We start from the raw sequence: 20,597 nt of genomic DNA on the forward strand, positions 1-20,597 counted from the left end.
GTGTTGCTCATGACTACTCTTTCCGTATATTTTAGAATATAATACGTCACATAGAATTATCCCTTTCTGTTAAACTGGGCAGGAGCCCCACACTGACCATTGGCATCTTACATGGGAAAAGGAGATAAGAAAAATTCTAGTAAAGAATTAAGCTACCAGTCAGAGAAAGGAATAATTTTCTGTCAAAAAACAAAATGTTGCAGGGCGCGAGAGAGACATGGACATATATACACTAACAAACATAAGGTAGATAGCTAGTGGGAAGAAGCCACATGGCACAGGGATATCGGCTCGGTGCTTTGTGACCACCTGGAGGGGTGGGATAGGGAGGGTGGGAGGGAGGGAGATGCAAGAGGGAAGAGATATGGGAACATATGTATATGTATAACTGATTCACTTTGTTATAAACAGAAACTAACCCACCATTGTAAAGCAATTATACCCCAATAAAGATGTAAAAAAAAAATGTTGGAACAATTATCAGTTACCTTCATTAGGTATTCATCCCTAGAGAGTTGGTGGCACATTTTCGATGTCTACCATGTGCTCAATAAATGTTGGTAGAACTGTTGAACTATCTCTTTAATGCAGTGGTTCCTTAGGAAGATGCTAATATCATCTGGCTGGTATCACTGCCGCCTTCTTTTTCTGACACTTTTATATAGCATTATACAGATAGTCATTTCTTCCCTTCTTTTACTTCCCCCTCATTTCAGAAGTTACCAGGTTACTAAATTTCTTTGGTTACCAAACTCCAAACCTTTGCTTAGAATGTCTGTTTATTACCTACCTGCAATAATATATGTTAGTGACAGATTTTGTGATACTAATATAAATACTATAGTTAGTTAGAGGAAGAGGATATCAGTGAGGGAGATAGTACTTGAAGCGTGCTTCGAGAAGGAAGTGGGTCTGTGCAATGTGTTTAACCAACTGTACAGTTTGAGGAAACAGTCCCTGTAAGACTGCCCTTACTTCAGACATAAGCCACAAGTTTGTGGGTCCCCAAGAACACCATCACTTCAAACCAGCTGGCTGTGAATTCAAGGATCCATCTTTGGGTTTGATAATCCACTGGAGGGACTCAAGCACTCATTGAAAGCTATTATGCTCATGGTTATAAAAGATATAGAAAATCAGCCAAAGGAAGAAATGCATAAGGCAGAGTCTGGGAGGGTCCAAATGCACAGCTTCTGGCTATCTTCTCCCTGTGGAATCACAGATAGTGTTACCTCCTCTGGCTACAATGTGTGAGGATACACACAGAGTATTGCCAACCAGAGAAACTCATTTGAGCACTTGGTGTCCAGAGTTTTTATTAAGGCTTAATTACGTCCTACCCAGGTGACTACCTTTCAGTCTCCAGCCCCTCACAGAGGTCAGGCTACCTTTCGTCATCAGTTCTTCCAGAGGTCAGAACCGATACAGTGTGGTCCCCGTCCTACATCACATTATTAGACTGTCTGGTGGTGGCCAAAGACCCCAGGCAAACAAAAACCCTTCTATCAGGCAGGACATTCTGGGGGCCTAGAGATCTCCACCCAGGAGCCAAGGGCAGAGTCCAATCCTCTCTTTGGCTGAGTCCAGATTCTATACTACACAGTCTGGAACTGAGTTTTAAAGGAAAGAGAAGATTAAGATAGGTAGAGAGGAGGTAAGTCATTCCAAGCAAAAGGATAAGTGTAAGGACAGGTTTGGAAATGTAAGTGAAACAATGAAAGAGAATGCCAACATGAGAATCCCAGTTTAGCTAAAGAAGGAGATGCTTTATAGAAAACTGAAGATGAATGATTTGGGCTAGAACAAAGGACACAGATTCTGAATGGCCTTAAAAGTCAAGTAGAGCTGACAAGTTGTGCTTTGAAGCAATAACAATTGGAAATATTTAAAATTCTTGAATTTGTGGGATAAGCAGAATGACGAAAACTCTACATAAAGCAATTTCAGAGTATTCTCTTTATTTCTAGACCCTGCATTTTAAATAATGCTGGCAATTATAAAGTACGAACAGGAGAGCAGTCAAAATGGTGAGGCCTAAAATTCATATCAGGCCCAATTATGGGAACAGTGTATATTTATAAATTTTTCAAAAACAGAACTTAAAGAGACAAAATAGCTTTCTTCAAAGGCCTGATGGAATTTCATATTTCAGATAAGCAAAATTAGGATTGAAGGGAGAAAAAATAAAGCAAAAAAGATATAGACCTGGCAATATAAAGGACATTTTTCTGTCAATTAAAATAATGTATAAATTAAATGATAAATGTTTTGAGAAATTATTTTTCCATCAATAAGTATTCAGGTAGTGGATGGCTACTAACCTACATTTCCAAATTAATTTGTAGAGATTTTTGCATTGGAGGGCAATATCTCTTCCTATTTTAGAATTCTGTGGTTCTTTGAAATAGACAGGATAATTTAGGAGAGGGAAGGCCTGGGTCCATAGACATCTGCTAGGAAACTGCAGGAATATAGGTATAAAGTGATCCAATTTTGGACTAGGGAGGTGGCAATGACCATACAACAGAAGGATAAAGGAGACATTTCAAAAAAGAAATGAACAGAGTGTGGTGAATGGCTAGATGGGGAGCATGAATCTGAGAAAAATGCAAACTGAGAAAAATGCAAAGAATACCCATCTTTCAAGTGTGAGTGACGAGGCTAACTGTGGAACTGCTAGTGGAAACAGTCATCACAATGGAGAACAATTTTTGGAGGAAAGATGGTGAAGTCTTCTTAAACATGGTGAGACATCTAACATTTAGACTCCAGTGGGAGGCCAGTGACTTCTATTTTCATTGCTTAAAGACTTTTTTTTTTTTTTTTTGCGGTACGCGGGACTCTCACTGTTGTGGCCTCTCCCGTTGCGGAGCACAGGCTCCGGATGCGCAGGCTCAGCGGCCATGGCTCACGGGTCCAGCCGCTCCGCGGCATGTGGGATCTTCCCGGACCGGGGCACAAACGCGTGTCCCCTGCATCGGCAGGCGGACTCTCAACTACTGCGCCACCAGGGAAGCCTGCTTAAAGACTTTTGTTATGGCATTTATCACAATATGTCTTATATTAGAACTACTTAAGTATCTTTCTCCTAAACTTGATTTTGAGATTCTTAAGAATGGGGTCAAAGTTTCATATATTCTTTTATTTTACCAAACCAGTTTTGTGTGTAGCACATTTCCAGTAAATATTCTGGTATTAAATTACTTAAATATAAAAAATGTAAGCATATGGAGAAAAAATAGCAAGAGAGGGCTGACGGCTTGGAGAAGAGAGGGGAAGTTTTCTGAATTAGGAGTCTAGGAGTTGGAGAAACAGGAGAAAGATCAGGGGAGTACATTGTTATGGATACTTGAAAGTGAGTGTTTCAAGATCAAAGGTCTGGCTGATTATGAGGTCTTGATAATGAGGATGGAGAAAAGGCTTTTGTGTGTTTTCAGTAAAGGCTTAATGGATAATTTTCAAGAGATACTGACATTATTGGAAATGGTTTAGAACTTTTCATTAGAAGGAAAATGTACCATGTGCCTCAGGTATACTTACAGAGGCAGATAGGTTCTCTCTTCAGTGCTGTCTGTACCTTCCTCCCTCATCTGAAACTCTTCCTTGCATTTCAGTTTGTATTTTCTCCATGCCCAACTAAATGAGCCTGCAAGAGACAAGTGTCTCTCTCCTAGAATGCTGATAGAAGGAAAAGCCAATAAGCACATTCTTCTGTTTTGTTTTTGTTTTGTTTATATTTTATGCATTTGGTGGCTGTCCTATTTTTCTATTTTGAAACTGTAGCCCTTTGGGAATGAGAGAAAGTTTGCTAGTATGGTGCTAGAAATGTGGAGGGGCTGACTTTTGCTATGAAAGGATTGAATGCCATCCACACTAGGATGGAGGGTGAGAAAAACACTCTGCTGTGAATTCATGTTTTCACTTCAAGAAAAAAGGGTCAAGCCCTGAGGTGGTCACTAGAGGTTCTAAAATGTACCTTTTCCTGTCTTTTCCCCCAGTCATACCACTTACTTTATATCCATTATTTCCTTGTAGTCACTCTCTATTATTATCATCATTATCCCAAATAAATATGGATTTCTTAATGTTTCCTCAATCTGTAAGTCCCAAATAATGTTAACTTCCTTGCATTCATTGTTTATTTAATAAATACTACTTGAACACTTGCTTTGAGCCAGTCAATGTACTGAGATCTTCTGTGAAATACTTGCTCCCCGTATAAGTTAGGGTGCTTTGGGCTGCATGTAAAATAAAATGCCAAGTCAAAGTTCCTTAAACAATAAGGAAACATTATTATTTCACATAACAAGAAAGCAGCTCCAGAGTTAGTTAATTCAGTGACTCAAAGATTATGCTCTCTCCATTAATTCTGCTCTGTGTTGGGCTAACGGCCCTTATCATCACAGGTTGACTGCTGCAGTTCCAGGGTTTCCATGTAGACACATCCATGTCCAAAGGAAGAAAAGGAGCCATTTCTTCTCTGTGTTTCTTTTCATCTTGAGGAAACATTTCCCCAAATCCATGGCTGCCTTCCCTTCACATGTCATTGCTAAGATGTGACTCGGTCATTGCTAAGATGTAACTAATTCATTGCCAAAACTGTCACAAGTCCCTTCTTAAACCTATCACACACAAGTGGAACTACATTACCTAGACTGGTTGAGGCTAATGGGGGTTACATTATATACCTATAAATGTTATTCTAGAAGATAAAACAGATCAACAAAAAGTTGGAGAAACAATGTTCATTTAGGTCACACTGTGCATCTCACGTTTTTCTTGAAGAACGTCATTGGCCATGCACATTGTATCCTATTGTTATGAACATTATTTGAATAAGAATAATGCAATTTCAGTTTCAGTTAGGTTGGTAACAAATGTTCTAAATTTGTATTTAAAAATCGAAACAAATATATAATGGTCATTGTCACCTTTGGCTGGATATCATACAATCTTGGTATAAAAAAAAGAACACAGTCTTGCAAAAGAATCATTTAGAAAATAATATATCATTATTTAAGGACAAGAAATTTATCAGTATCTGCAATAGACATCACATTGACATTTCCAAGATTACTTTATAATATAAAGAACAATACATAGCATTCATCTGAGTCATACATTTAAATTTTAAGTGGGTTATATAGATTAGTACTTAAGTAATAATGTGATTTAGTTTAAATCATGGATTAACATAAGGTTATTGCTTTATTTGAAAGTGAAGGGCTATTTTTTTTCTCTCCAGAAAGTGCAATCATTTCATCTTTATCCCATTTTGGTGCCAAGATATGATGAATTGAAAGCAATACAGGAAATCCTTCTCCTTTACAACTGTATGGGCTTGTGTTTTCTGCCCTTCCTATTTTAAAGTAACTCAAATTGGCTTTAATGGGAGCATCCTGGGTATACTCCAGGGAAATAAAGCCAGTTAGACAAATTTGGGCTTAGTGAGACAGCTCTGTTTAAGCAGAAAAAACAGCTTTTACTAGGGTTTTGCATTCTGAAAGACCCAGTTTTAATCATGGCTTCACTACTTACTAGCTTTGTGACTTTGGAATAGTAACACAATCTTTCTGTGGCTTAGTTTCATCTTTTATAGAATAGAAAAGTAGTACTCTATCAATCAGTATTCTTTATAGGAAACAACAGAAGCAAACTATGAAGAACTTAAATAAGAAGTAATTTATTGAAAAGATATTTTTGGAGCTAATGACATCAGTAAGAGACTGGGGAACCAGGCCTGAGAGTAGACCAGGAGCAGGAAATGTTTGAGAGCCAAAAATTAGGAAACTGGAAACTCAGCATGAGACTGATTGGGCAGTACTGCCCTTATACTACTTTGGTCTCTTTAATGAATAACCTCCAATCTCCCTGGGGGATTTCAAATCTCATGAAGGAGCTTCTGATTCACTGAACTTAGTCACTGGACATGTTCCTTATGTAGCCTGAGACAGACAAAGGAAATACTTACCTCTTTTGGCTTATATTGTAGAACATGTTTATCTTTAATACTTCTGTACACAAAGCTACATACAAAGGAGAAGTAGTCATTCTCCAATAGGAAAAACATGTGCTATGTTCATGTGCATGTATTTCTCATTTAATCATCACAAGGACTCTGTGAAGCATTTGAATTTCAGGAAATAGACTAAAAAATGTTAAATAGGAGATTAGTTCAAGATGGAGGAGTAGAAGGGCGTGCTCTCACTCCCTCTTGCAAGAGCACTGGAATCACAACTAACTGCTGAACAATCATGGAAAGGAAGACAATGGAACTCACCAAAAAAGATAATCCAAAGACAAAGGAGAAGCCACAATGATACAGTAGGAGGGGCACAATCACAATAAAATCAAATCCCATAACTGCATGGTGGGTGACTCACAGACTGGAGAACACTTATACTACAGAAGTCCACCCACTGGAGTGAAGGTTCTGAGCCCACGCCAGGCTTCCTGACCTGGGGGTCCGGCAACGTGAGGAAGAATTCCTAGAGAATCAGACTTTGAAGGCTAGAGGGATTTGATTGCAGGACTTCAACAGGACTGGGGGAAACAGAGAATCCACTCTTGGAGGGCACACACAAAGTAGTGTGCACATAGGGACCCAGGGGAAGGAGCAGTGACCTGACAGGAGACTGAACCAAACCTACCTGCTAATGTTGGAGGGTCTCCTGAAGATGTGTGGGTGGCTGTGTCTCACCGTGAGGACAAGGACATTGGCAGCAGAAGTTCTGGGAAGTACTCCTTGGGGTGAGCCCTTCCAGAGTCTGCCATTAGCCCCAACAAAGAGCCTGGGTAGGCTCCAGTGTTGGGTCACCTCAGGCCAAACAAACAGGGAGGGAACCCAGCCCCACCCACCATCAGAAAAGCAGATTAAAGTTTTACTGAGTTCTGCCTACCAGAGCAACAGCCAGCTCTACCCACCACCAGTCCCTCCCATCAGGAAACTTGCACAAACCTCTTAGATAGACTCATCCACCAGAGGGCAGACAGCAGAAGCAAGAAGAACTACAATCCTGCAGCCTGTGGAACAAAAGCCACATTCACAGAAAGATAGACAAGATGAAAAGGCAGAGAGCTATGTACCAGATGAAGGAACAAGATAAAACCCCAGAAAAACAACTAAATGAAGTGGAGATAGGCAACCTTCCAGAAAAATAATTCAGAATAATGATAGGGAAGATGATCCAGGACCTCGGAAAAAGAATGGAGGCAAAGATCGAGAAGATGCAAGAAATGTTTAACAAAGACCTAGAAGAATTAAAGAACAAACAGAGATGAACAATACAATAACTGAAATGAAAAATACACTAGAAGGAATCAATAGCAGAATAACTGAGGCAGAAGAACGGATAAGTGACCTGGAAGACAGAATGGTGGAATACGCTGCTGTGCAACAGGATAAAGAAAAAAGAATGAAAAGAAATGAAGACAGCTTAAGAGACCTCTGAGACAACATTAAATACAACAACATTCGGATTATAGGGGTTCCAGAAGGAGAAGAGAGAGAGAAAGGACCAGAGAAAATATTTGAAGAGATTATAATCGAAAACTTCCCTAACATGGGAAAGGAAATAGCAACCCAAGTCCAGGAAGCGTAGTGAGTCCCATACAGGATAAACCCAAGGAGAAACACGCCGAGACACATAGTAATCAAATAGGGAAAAATTAAAGACAAAGAAGAATTATTGAAAGCAGCAAGGGAAAAATGACAAATAACATACAAGGGAACCCCCATAAGGTTAACAGCTGATTTCTCAGCAGAAACTCTACAAGCCAGAAGGGAATGGCATGACATATTTCACATGATTAAAGGGAAGAACCTAGAACCAAGATTACCCTACCCGGCAAGGATCTCATTCAGATTCGATGGAGAAATCAAAAGCTTTACAGACAAGCAAAAGATAAAAGAATCCAGCACCACCAAATCAGCTCTACAACAAATGCTAAAGGAACTTCCCTAGATGGGAAACACATGAGAAGAAAAGGACCTACAAAAACAAACCCAAAACAATTAAGAAAATGGTCATAGCAACATACATATCAATAATTACCTAAAATGTGAATGGATTAAATGCTCCAACCAAAAGACACAGGCTTGCTGAATGGATACAAAAACAAAACCCATATGTATGCTGTCTACAAAAGACCCACTTCGGACCTAGGGAGATGTACAGACTGAAAGTGAGGGGATGGAAAAAGATATTCCATCCAAATGGAAATCATAAGAAAGCTGGAGTAGCAATACTCATATCAGATAAAGTAGACTTTAAAATAAAGAAAGTTACAAGAGACAAGGACGGACACTACATAATGATCAAGGGATCAACCGAAGAAGAAGATACAACAATTATAAATATATATGCACCCAACATTGGAGCACCTCAATACATAAGGAAACTGATAACAGGTATAAAAGAAGAAATTGACAGTAACACAATAATAGTGGGGGACTTTAACACCTCACTTACACCAATGGACAGATCATCCAAACAGAAAATTAATAAGGAAAAACAAGCTTTAAATGACATAATAGACCAGATAGATTTAATTAATATGTATAGAACATTCCACCCAAAAACAGCAGATTACACTTTCTTCTCAAGTGTGCATGGAACATTCTGCAGAATAGATCACATCTTGGGTCAAAAATCAAGCCTCAGTAAATTTAAGAAAATTGAAATCACATCAAGCATCTTTTCTGACCACAGTGCTATGAGATTAGAAATCAATTACAGGCAAAAAAACACAAACACATGGAGGCTAAACACTATGTTACTAAATAACCAAGAGATCACTGAAGAAATCAAAGAGGAAATCAAGAAATACCTAGAGACAAATGACAATGAAAACACAATGATCAAAAACCTATGGGATGCAGCAAAAGCAGTTCTAAGAGGGAAGTTTATAGCAACACAATCCTACCTCAAGAAACAACAAACATCTCAAATAAACAATCTAACCTTACACCTAAAGGAACTAGAGAAAGAACAACAAACAAAACCCAAAGTTAGTAGAAGGAAAGCAATCATAAAGATCAGAGCAGAAATAAATGAAATAGAAACAAAGAAAACAATAACAAAGATCAATAAAACTAACAGCTGGTTCTTTGAGAAGATAAACAAAATTGATAACCCATTAGCCAGACTCATCAAGAAAAAGAGGGAGAGGACTTAAATCAATAAAATTAGAAATGAAAAAGGAAAAATTACAACAGACACTACAGAAATACAAAGCATCCTAAGAGACTACTACAAGCAACTCTATGCCAATAAAATGGACAACCTGGAAGAAATGAACACATTCGTAGAAAGGTATAACCTTCCAAGACTGAACAAGGAAGAAACAGAAAATATGAACAGACCAATCACGAGTAATGAAATTGAAACTGTGATTAAACATCTTCCAACAAACAAAAGTCCAGGACCAGATGGCTTCACAGGTCAATTCTATAAAACATTTAGAGAAGAGCTAACATCCATCCTTCTCAAACTCTTCCAAAAAATTGTGGAGGAAGGAATACTCCCAAACTCAATCTATGAGGCCACCATCACCCTGATACCAAAACCAGACAAAGATACAACAAAAAAAGAAAATTACAAACCAATTCCACTGATGAATATAGATGAAAACATACTCACCAAAATACTAGCAAACAGAATCCAACAACACATTAAAAGGATCATACACCATGATCAATTGGGATTTATCCCAGGGATGGAAGAATTCTTCAATATACACAAATCAATCAATGTGATACGCCATATTGACAAATTGAAGAATAAAAACCATATGATCATCTCAATAGATGCAGAAAAAGCTTTTGACAAAATTCAACACATATTTATGATAAAAACTCTCCAGAAACTGGGCATAGAGGGAACCTACCTCAACATAATAAAGGCAATATACAACAAACCCACAGCCAACATCATTCTCAATGGTGAAAATCTGAAAGCATTTCCTCTAAGATCAGGAAAAGAAGGATATCCACTCTCACCACTATTATTCAACAGTTTTGGAAGTCCTAGCCACAGCAAACAGAGAAGAAAAAGAAATAAAAGGAATACAAATTGGAAAAGAATTAAAATTCTCATTGTTTGCAGATGACATGATACTATACACAGAGAAGCCTAAAGATGCAACCAGAAAACTACTAGAGCTAATCAATGAATTCGGTAAAGTTGCATGATACAAAATTAATGCACAGGAATCTCTTGCATTCGTATACACTAATGATGAAAAATCTGAAAGAGAAATTAAGGAAACACTCCCATTTACCATTGCAACAAAAAGAATAAAATACCTAGGAATAAACCTACCTAGGGAGACCCAAGACCCATATGCAGAAAACTATAAGACACTGATGAAAGAAATTAAAGATGATACAAACACATGGAGAGATATTCCATGTTCTTGGATTGGAAGAATCAATATTGTGAAAATGCCTACACTACCCAAAGCAATCTACAGATTCAATGCAATCCCTATCAAATTACCAATGGCATTTTTTACAGAACTAGAACAAAACATCTTAAAATTTGTATGGAGACACAAAACAACCTGAATATACAAAGCAGTCTTGAGGGGACAAAAGCAGAGTGGGAGGAATCTGACTCCCTGACTTCAGGCTATCCTACAAAGCTACGGTAATCAAGACAATATGGTTCTGGCACAAAAACAGAAATATAGATCAATGGAACAGGATAGAAAGCCGAGGGATAAACCCATGCACCTATGGTCAACTAATCTATGAAAAAGGAGGCAAGGATATACAATGGAGAAAAGATAGTCTCTTCAGTTACTGGTGCTGGGAAAACTGGACAGCTACATGTAAAAGAATGATATTAGAACACTCCCTAACACCATACACAAAAATTAACTCAACATGGATTAGAGACCTAAATATAAGACCAGACACTATAAAACTCTTTGAGGAAAACATAGGAAAAACAGTTTGACATAAATCACAGCAAGATCTTTTTTGATCCACCTCCTAGAGTAATGGAAATAAAAACAAAAATAAACAAATGGGACCTAAGGAAACTTAAAATCTTTTGCACAGCAAAGGAAACTACAAACAAGACGAAAAGACAACCCTCAGAACAGGAGAAAATATTTCCAAATGTCCAAAATATATAAACAGCTCATGCAGCTCAATATTAAAAAAAACAACCCAATCCAAAAATGTGCAGAAGACTTAAATAGACATTTCTCCAAAGAAGGCATACAGATGGCCAAGTAGCACATGAAAAGCTGCTCAACATCACTAATTATTAGAGAAATGCAAATCAAAACTACAATGAGGTATCACCTCACACCAGTTAGAATGGGTATCATCAGAAAATCTACTAACAACAAATGTTGGAGATGGTGAGGAGAAAAGGGAATGCTCTTGCACTGTTGGTGGGAATGTAAATTGATGCAGCCACTATGGAGAACAGTATGAATGTTCCTTAGAAAATGAAAAATAGAATTACCATATGATCCAGCAATCCCACTATTGGGCATATACCCAGAGAAAACGATAATTCAAAAAGACACATGCACCCCAATGTTCATTGCAGCACTATTTACAATAGCCAGGACATGGAAGCAACCTAAATGCCCATTGACATAAGAATGAATAAAGAAGATGTGGTACATATACACAATGGAATATTACTCAGCCATAAATAGGAACAAAATTGGGTCACTTGTAGAGACATGGATGGATCTAGAGACTGTCATACAGAGTGAAGTAAGTCAGAGAAAAACAAATATTGTATTTTAAAGCATATATGTGGAACCTAGAAAAATGGTACAGATGAACTGGTTTGCAGGGCAGAAATAGAGACATAGATGTAGAAAACAAATGTATGGACACCAAGGGGGGAAAGTGGCAGGGATGGGGTGGTGGTGGTGGGATGAATTGGGAGATTGGGATTGACATGTATACACTAATATGTATTAAATGGATAACTAATAAGAACTTGCTGTATAAAAAAAATAAATAAAATAAAATTCAAAAATTCAACAAAAAAAAACATCTCTAGAGATACAAGTGATGCCACACTGGCTGTGATGGATAACATACTTATAGCTACCCTGAAGGAAACTAACTCTTACAATTTTCCTTCCAGAATAGGTTACCTCCTTCCGTACAGAATGCCTAAGCATTATTATTAGTACTACTAATGGCAGAAGGCAATATTCTAAGCACACTGAATATGCTAAATCATTTAATTGTCATAAACACCCTAAGGGGTAGGCACTATTCTTTAACTCCATCATATAAAGGAGGAAACTAAATTACAGAGAGATTGGCAACATAACTTGCTCTAGACCAACTATACAGATGTCAGATGTGAACCCAGGTATCTGGCCTCAGTGCCTGTGCTCTCAATCACTAATTAATTGTTTCTTGATGATTTAGGATGAGTTAATTCATGACATTATCTGGAAGTGCAATTGAGCAAATTCCATGGTTCTTTTAATCTTAATAGTCTTATGAGCTGTCCAGTATGGTAGCTACAAGCCACATGTGGCTACTTAAATTTAAATTAATTAAAATCAAATACTGTTAAAAATTGACTTCTCCAGTCACACAGTTAGTGGTTACTGTATGGGACAGCACAACACTTCCATCACAAAGAGTTCCACTGGCTGGTACTGGTCTAAAGCAACACTAACATTCTAAACAATTGACAACCTACTTTGCTTTTATGCACCTTTTCTTTTTGTAATGCACTCTGCAAATAAAAGTGGTAGGTAGAAGTGGCAAGGGTTTTTTAAATTAATTTTTTAAATTTATTTATTTAAAAAAGGTTAAATAATTATTCCAAAGTCACACCAATAATAAGTAAAATGGTGGAGCCAGTTTTCACGTCTAGATCCATTTGTTTCCAAGTTTTACAGTATTTTTTATTATACCATATGATTTTTGTGGGGGAAAGAACTCTCTAATTTTATTGAATTATGAATGATATAATCTTTCTGGTTGCAGGTAACACTCAAAGATAGGAATCTGGGATACATTATCTGAATGGTTTATGTTTAAAGTCAGAGGAAATCTGTTCATAATAGAAGGGATGCAAGTAGGTCATGGTACATGGTGGCAAAATAATAAAAATATTTGGTTAATTTAGCCAGTAATTGATGAAGAATCTGTTTCTGTGAGTTACTGAATGACAACGTAGGTAAAAAGTTATGGCAGTGTTTGGGGAAAGAGTGGACTCTGGAGGAATGAAATGGTAAATTTGGAGATGATTCAAGAACATTCAGTACTTCAAATCCCAATTTCAAGGCCTCAGACTTGAATCAGTGAGAGTTCTATTGAAAAAACTGCTCTAGACTCATAAGCAGAAAGTGACTTTTTACAGGGAATTAGGCTGAAAGATTGTTTGAAAAGGCTACAGTAACAGGATCTAGGCTGGCCTCCAGGATTGGCTGCCAGAACATTGCATACCTTTCCACCAAGAAAACTGCTATACTAGCAAAGGTCAGGAAGCTGCAGAATTCAGGAAGTCCATCACAAAACTATTGCTTCTGGAAAAATCCTGCCTTAATTGGAATCTTGAGATCAGCTGGGAGTAGCCGACACTGTGAACTCCAGAGCCACATCATTCCTACTGAGTTTCTTAGGAGCAAAAGAGATTCACATCCCACTTCCTTCCTATCTGTTAAATTAAGTTCTGAATTTCAGTCTTGAGCATATACATTTGATTTTTGGAATATAAATCATGTCTTGAAACCTAATTCCAAAGGAGTCAGAGAATGTCACTTTTAGCTTTCCAGCCTCTGCAGTACAAGAAAACACATCAGACAGTTGGAAAAAAATGCCAAGTAAGCTAATCTGTTCTATTTACCACATCATTTGCATGTTTTAGAAAATGTGGATTTCAAATAGAATTTGTTTGCTGCAAATTTATTACATTGTAAAGAAAATTAATACGTAAATATGACTTCTTAAATTTCAAGGAAAAGTGTATTTGCTTACAAAAGGAAACTTTTGCCCATTTTTACCAAAATATTGTATTTTTATTTGTTTGTTTTCCTGGATGCTAGAGTATGTAGGCATCAGAACAAGCTATTTACACTAGAAGCAAAGTTTTTGAGTAAAACTTTGTCATTTGTAAATCAGTATTATTTACTCCTCACCTAGCTCATTATTTTCATTTTGAACCATCCTGAGCAGCTTTTATATTCAATTTGGCTAATGTTACAAAAGTGGGGGCAAATAGTGTGCAAAAGAGTGTGCAAACTCAAAAGGGTTTGAAAGACCTGGATTATGAGCAAATAAGTGACTTGTGGAATTTAGAATAACAATGTGTAAAAGGCATGAAACTCTGGGACCAAAAATAATCAGAAGGGCTACAACCTAAAAGGGTTCAGAGAATAAAATATACACAAGGAGAGAGCTCTTGAGTAGTTACAGAAATTATACTAAAATCATCTGCCTGGGAGACAGCAGTGAGGAAGAGAGAAAAGAAAGTAGTCCCTTAGTAGGTGAAGAGAAGTGTGAATTTTCAGATGTTATTGTGTCATTAGACAAAGCAATACTATGTAGGACTATTTCATCGAGAACATTCCTGATATTGCTCTGCTGAGCTGTCAAAATGATTACTAGGGATCACTCCCTGGAAATGTGATGTGGTCTTATAAAGGAAAGACTGGATGGGGTTTTGGGTTTTTTTGTTTGTTTGTTTTTTGTTTTTTTTTCCGGTACGCGGGCCTCTCACTGTTGTGGCCTCTCCCGTTGCGGAGCACAGGCTCCGGACGCGCAGTCTCAGCGGTCATGGCTCACGGGCCCAGCCCCTCCGCGGCATGTGGGATCTTCCCGGACCGAGCACGAACCCGTGTTTCCTGCATCGGCAGGCGGGCTCTCAACCACTGCGCCACCAGGGAAGCCCACGACTGGATGTTTTTAAGATAGATCTTCTTTCATTTTTCAACCACTTAAGAGGTGCAAAAAATTTCTCTGTATTCTGTTTATTCTTCATTTTTCTGCTTCTATATGGAGTCGAAGTGGTCAACACCTTTCTAACTCCTAAATCACCTTGCTGTTTTGGAAAATCAAGTCAAATCAGTCTTTTGTCTGACCAATATCTCGACTGTTGTATAGAGCATCATGGAGAAAAAAACATCTAAAGATGTTAGAGATGGTATGATTTTACATAATGAAAAGAGGAATAATAGCATTGTTAATTATAATTTAAAGTATTGTTAATATTATTATTAATGGCATTTATTGACTTGTTACTGTTACCAGGAACTGTGCTAAATACTTTACAAATATCAGCATACATGTTTTTATCTCTAGCTCTTGCTTGGTTTGCATTTAGGAAAAACAAAAAGACCCCGAACCCTGAAATGTCTGTGTGGGATTCACACAACATACTCTCAGAAAGATATTCCATTAAAACCCAACTTTCTAACAGTAGAAGCTGAATTAGCAATAGAACGGTTACAGAGACTAAAAGGGCAAGGCCTGTTTTGTGCCTAGTAGGCTATGTTTGAGTCTGAATGTCACCTTGTTTGGGGATATGCTAAAGATAATTGAAGCATCAGCTGGGTCATTAGGCCATTAGGAAAGGTCCCTCCCAATCCTTTCATATTCATCTTAGGCCTAAAGAGATAGGTAGAATTTTGCCTTCTTCTCTTTCACCATGAAAATCGCAGGGTAACAGACATGGCCAGAAGGGAGGAGGATAAGAGATGCAGTGAACTTGCCTTTCCTCCTTTCTCCGTCTCCTCCCACACACACCTCCGGCTCTGCCTTTTCTCCTCTCTCCCCTCCATCTATCCCCACCGTTATCTACTAACTAAACAAAGACTAAAATTACCAAGGTCAGAATCCTGTCCCACATCTCACTGGAATAACCTTAATCTTGGAGAGTTATTTAAAAGTACTAAATTAATTAGTACTTTTCATGTCTGCTGTTAGAAAACACTGTAGAATCTTTCCATTAGTCGAAAAAGTAGTATAGTTCAGTTATCACTTCCAAATATTAAAAGTTTATTGTGTTATGTTTGATTTCTCATGAAAGCTGGAGAGAGTTTTATATAAGAAAAGTTTGAATCAGATCAGTGTAGTATCATGAAAAGAGTTCTTCGTGAGTTAGGAGTAGTTTCCTGTCGTTGTTGTTCACTAACTGTGTCATTTTGGAGTATCAGTCATCTTCCCTGGGCCTCAGTTTCCCCATCCTTATAAAGAGAATGGAGACTTCAATTTGTATAATGCTGTCCCCATTTTCCAGGCTATGAAAAAATGAGAGATTATTAATACTATTGGATAGAGGCTGATAATATATTTTTAAAAGAAAAATGTACATTGAGAATTCAGCAATAAATTGTCTTAGAACATTTGAGTTGCACACACTTTCTGGTAATACCCAATATATTAAAGGCCATTTCTAAGGTTTCCATATCTTGATTTATTTTAGTCTGGGATTGCTTTCTGAAGGGATAATCTCATTTATGATATTGCCTTTTTAAGATGTAGCAGCATTATACAGAAAGATAAATTTGCACTGCCTGCTAAATGCAAATGATTGCTATTTTGAAGAAATAATTTCGAAGCTTTATTTTATACAGATGTATATGTAGATTCTTATATATTTAAGGGTTATAGGCAGTAGCAATAAATAAAGTTAGCTGACCCTGAGGATGAAAAATATAACATTATGTGAAAGGGAAAAGTATCCTAATACTAGAGGGCAACATCTAGCTGGTATTTTATCCATGTCCCCAAATGGAGTACTTTAAAATTACTCAAAATGCCATGATAATCAGTGAACATAAAGCCTACTTAAAAAGCTGAGACAGAATGGAGGGCTGATGTCAGCAAAGCTAGTTCTCAGTCAAGCCTCAAAATTCAAGTCCTATTAAGAAGAATATGAAAATAGTTGATCAGTTTATCTAAAAAACCCATATGGTTTTCAAGTTTACCCCAAGAGCATACCAGTTATTTTCCAGAGCATAGAAAACGACCTATGCATTTTTGCTCTTTAGCCCTAAGGAATAGAAATCTAGGTGAAGGAAATTCTTAGTGAAAGTGCCATTTTAAAAACCCTTTTGGATACTGCTATTGTGGAAATTACTGTTAAATGCTGAGCACTTTCATTTATTTTACATGTTTTAAGCCAAAAGAAAGAAAGTCTTGGCTATTTAAAATCCACTGATGACAGTTGCCTTTCAACAGAGGTGGAACATACCTGACATCATGCTGCCCTGCCTCCTCTCACAATGGGACACTTTCCCTTTTAGCCTGAATATGGCCTTAGACTCTTTCTCATCACAGCACACCTGGCAGCCACTACCAGTAGATGAGAGCTGGCACTGAAGATAAAGCCTATGAGCCATACCTGCCTTAAAGGTTGGATACATTCATATGCATAGATCTACGTATGTATATATACAAACAAATGGCTCATTAGAGTCCAATAATCTCTAGAGAATAACATATAATGCTGATATCATGGATTACTTCAAAATCCAGTTATCATGGATTACTTCAAAACCTCCTAAATGGGTCCCATGCTACTGCTGTCCCCGCTCCCCCCCACCGCCCAGTCTATTTGCAACTACTAAAACATAAGTCATATCATCTCATTCCTTTACTCAAAATTCTCCATAGGTGTCCCTTGCACTTGGAGTAAAAGCTCAAAACCTTATAACCCTACATGATCTGGCACTCTGCCATTACTCTGACTTCATTTCCTAACCCATCCAGCTTTGGTCAATGTGTTTCAACCAGACTGGCCTCTGTGCTAGTTCTAGAACATGCCATGCCAGACAGACATCTCATGAGTTTTACACTGGCTATTCCTCTACCTGGAATACACTTCTTCCAGATATCCACATGGCCTCTCATTGACTTCAAGTCTTTGCTCACCATCTTGGTGTGCTCTACTCTGACCACCCTCTTTCTAATTGCGTCCCACCCTACCACTCTTAATTTCCCTTCCCTGATTAATTTATTTCTTTATCTCACTTATACTAAATAATTTTTGCATTATGTAATTGCCTTCTCCCTCCTCAACTAGAATGTAAATTATAACACGGCAGTGCTTGTTTCACAAGTTTATCCCCAGCATCTAGTGCAGATGATATATAGTTAGCTGTCAATTATCTGTTGAATTAATGACTACATGACTCAATGATTTAATGTTATGCCCACAATGACTCAGGGAAATACAGATGTGAAATAGGTAGTGAGAAAATCTTGATAAACACAGCTTCTACTTGTGTCCAGTTTGGAGACTTGTAATTTGTGGCTTAAAAATAATATCTATAAAAACATTTTTATTTCATGGTGAGTATCTCAAAATCCTCTAACAGCACAAATTTCTATGAAAAACTAAAGAAATGAACATTTTAAATGGAAAGGCAGAACATAGAAATTTCTGTCATAACATTTGATAGTGCAGTTTGTCTAAAATAGTAATTACTTTCTTGACAAGCATAAAGATTTTTTAATCATAAGAGACTTTGTGAATTAGGTAAATATTTTTCTTCACTGTTTCCCACCACCTAACAGTTTGTTTCATTTTGTTTAGAAAAAATGAGTTCTCTCATGTTAAAAAATATTCTATGTATGTAAGATGTTTTTCAGCAAGTCGGCCCAAAATACCTTTTTCTTACTGCTTCCTAAACTAGTTGTTTAATATTTATATGTTTCCACTTTGGTAACAACAAAGCTATTTGTGGTGTGGGTTTTGTTTCTGTCTTTTGGCTACTTAGTGTGTAGAGGTATCAGTATGAAGAGTTAATGGTGCTTCAGAAAATAAGCAGGGGTTTAATCTTCATTGCTCTTGATCCAGTGTTTCATCAATATCAAAAGACCTAGTGCTGGAAATGAGATGGTACATTAGTTCTGATGCTTAGTGGTTTATAATTTGCTACAGAACTTAGGCTTCTGGTCTTCAGGATTAGGCAAGTATCTAGAAAATAAGGGTACAGGAAGAATGAGAAAAATAAAGCCCAGAAATATAAAGGAGAGGAGCAAAAGGCAAATCAATAAATTTTAAACCAATGGCATGAATATAACTTTTACCTACAAAATGACTAAAAACAATTCATCACCAGGCAAGCAAATGAAATAAAAGAGGCAAACAGTTTAAATAAAAAGTTATATTTATAAAAGCAGTCTCTCAAATAAATACTTGAAAGGAAAAAAATGGGTAGGGGAGTATCAAACAAATCAGTGTCTAAGATTCTATATCATCTCTTACCAATAAAGTTTACAAAGTGGTTTTATTTTAAAAGAACATACAATGAATATGTTCATTTGTATCATATTTTTAGATTCCACATATAAGTGATATCAGATGATATTTGTCTTTCTCTGTCTGTCTTACTTCACTTAGTCCAATCTCTAGGTCCATGCATGTTGCTGCAAATGGCATTATTTCATTCTTTTTTATGGCTGAGTAATATTCCTTTGTATATATTTACCACACCTTCTTTATCCATTCATCTGTCACTGGACATTTAGGTTGCTTCCATGTCTTGGCTATTGTAAATAGTGCTGCTATGAACATTGAGGTGCATGTATCTTTTCAAATTATGGTTTTCTCCAGATATATGTCCAGGAGTGGAGTTGCAGGATCATGCGGTAGCTCTATTTTTAGTTTTTTAATGAATCTCCATACTGTTCTCCATAGTGGTTTACCAATTTACATTCCCACCAACAGTGTAGGAGGGTTCCCTTTTCTCCACACCCTCTCCAGCATTCATTATTTGTAGACTTTTTTGATGATGGTCATTCTGACTGGTGTGAGGTGATACCTCATTGTAGTTTTGATTTTCATTTCTCTAATAATTAGTGATGTTGAGTATCTTTTCATGTACCTTTTGGCTATCTGTATGTCTTCTTTGGAGAAATGTTTATTTAGATCTTCTGCCCATTTGTTGATTGGGTTGGTTTTTTTGTTTGTTTGTTTATATTGAGCTGTATGAGCTGTTTGTGTATTTTGGAGATTAATCCCTAGTCGGTTTCATCATTTCCAGATATTTTCTCCCATTCTGTAGGTTGTCTTTTCATTTTGTTTATGGTTTCCTTTGCTGTGCAAAAGCTTCTAAGTTTAATTAAGTCCCATTTGTCTATTTTTGTTTTTATTTCCATTACTCTAAGAGACAGATCCAAAAAGAACTTGTTTTGATACATGTCAAAGAGTGTCCTGCCTATGTTTTCTTCTAGGAGTTTTATAGTATCCAGTCTTACATTTAGGTCTTTAGTCTATTTTGAGTTTATTTTTTTGCTCACTGTTAGAGAATGTTCTAATTTAGCTGTCCCATTTTCCCAGCACCACTTATTGAAGAGACTGTCTTTCCTTCATTGTATAGTCTTACCTCTTTTGTCATGGATTAATTGACCACGGGTGTGTGGGTTTATTTCTGGGTTTTCTATTCTTTTCCATTGATCAATGTTTCTGTTTTGTTTTTTGCCATTACCATACTGTTTTGATTACTGTAGCTTTGTAGTACAGTCTGAAGTCAGACACAAACTCACAGACATAGAAAACAAACTTATAGTTACCAAAGGGGAAAGGTGGTAGTTACTAAAGTGTTCACTGGTAGAAATATCTAAATATCTAAAGACTATTCATATGAGA

The 20,597-nt window shown here is 37.1% G+C and overlaps 1 protein-coding gene across 1 annotated transcript in view; it reads left to right on the forward strand.

Moving 5' to 3' along the window:
* Positions 1 to 20,597, forward strand: part of NEGR1 (neuronal growth regulator 1) — a 914,014-nt gene that overhangs the window by 818,763 nt on the left and 74,654 nt on the right. The window lies entirely within an intron of this gene.

Source organism: Lagenorhynchus albirostris, chromosome 2 (assembly GCF_949774975.1).
Source record: "Lagenorhynchus albirostris chromosome 2, mLagAlb1.1, whole genome shotgun sequence".
NCBI lineage: Eukaryota > Metazoa > Chordata > Mammalia > Artiodactyla > Delphinidae > Lagenorhynchus > Lagenorhynchus albirostris.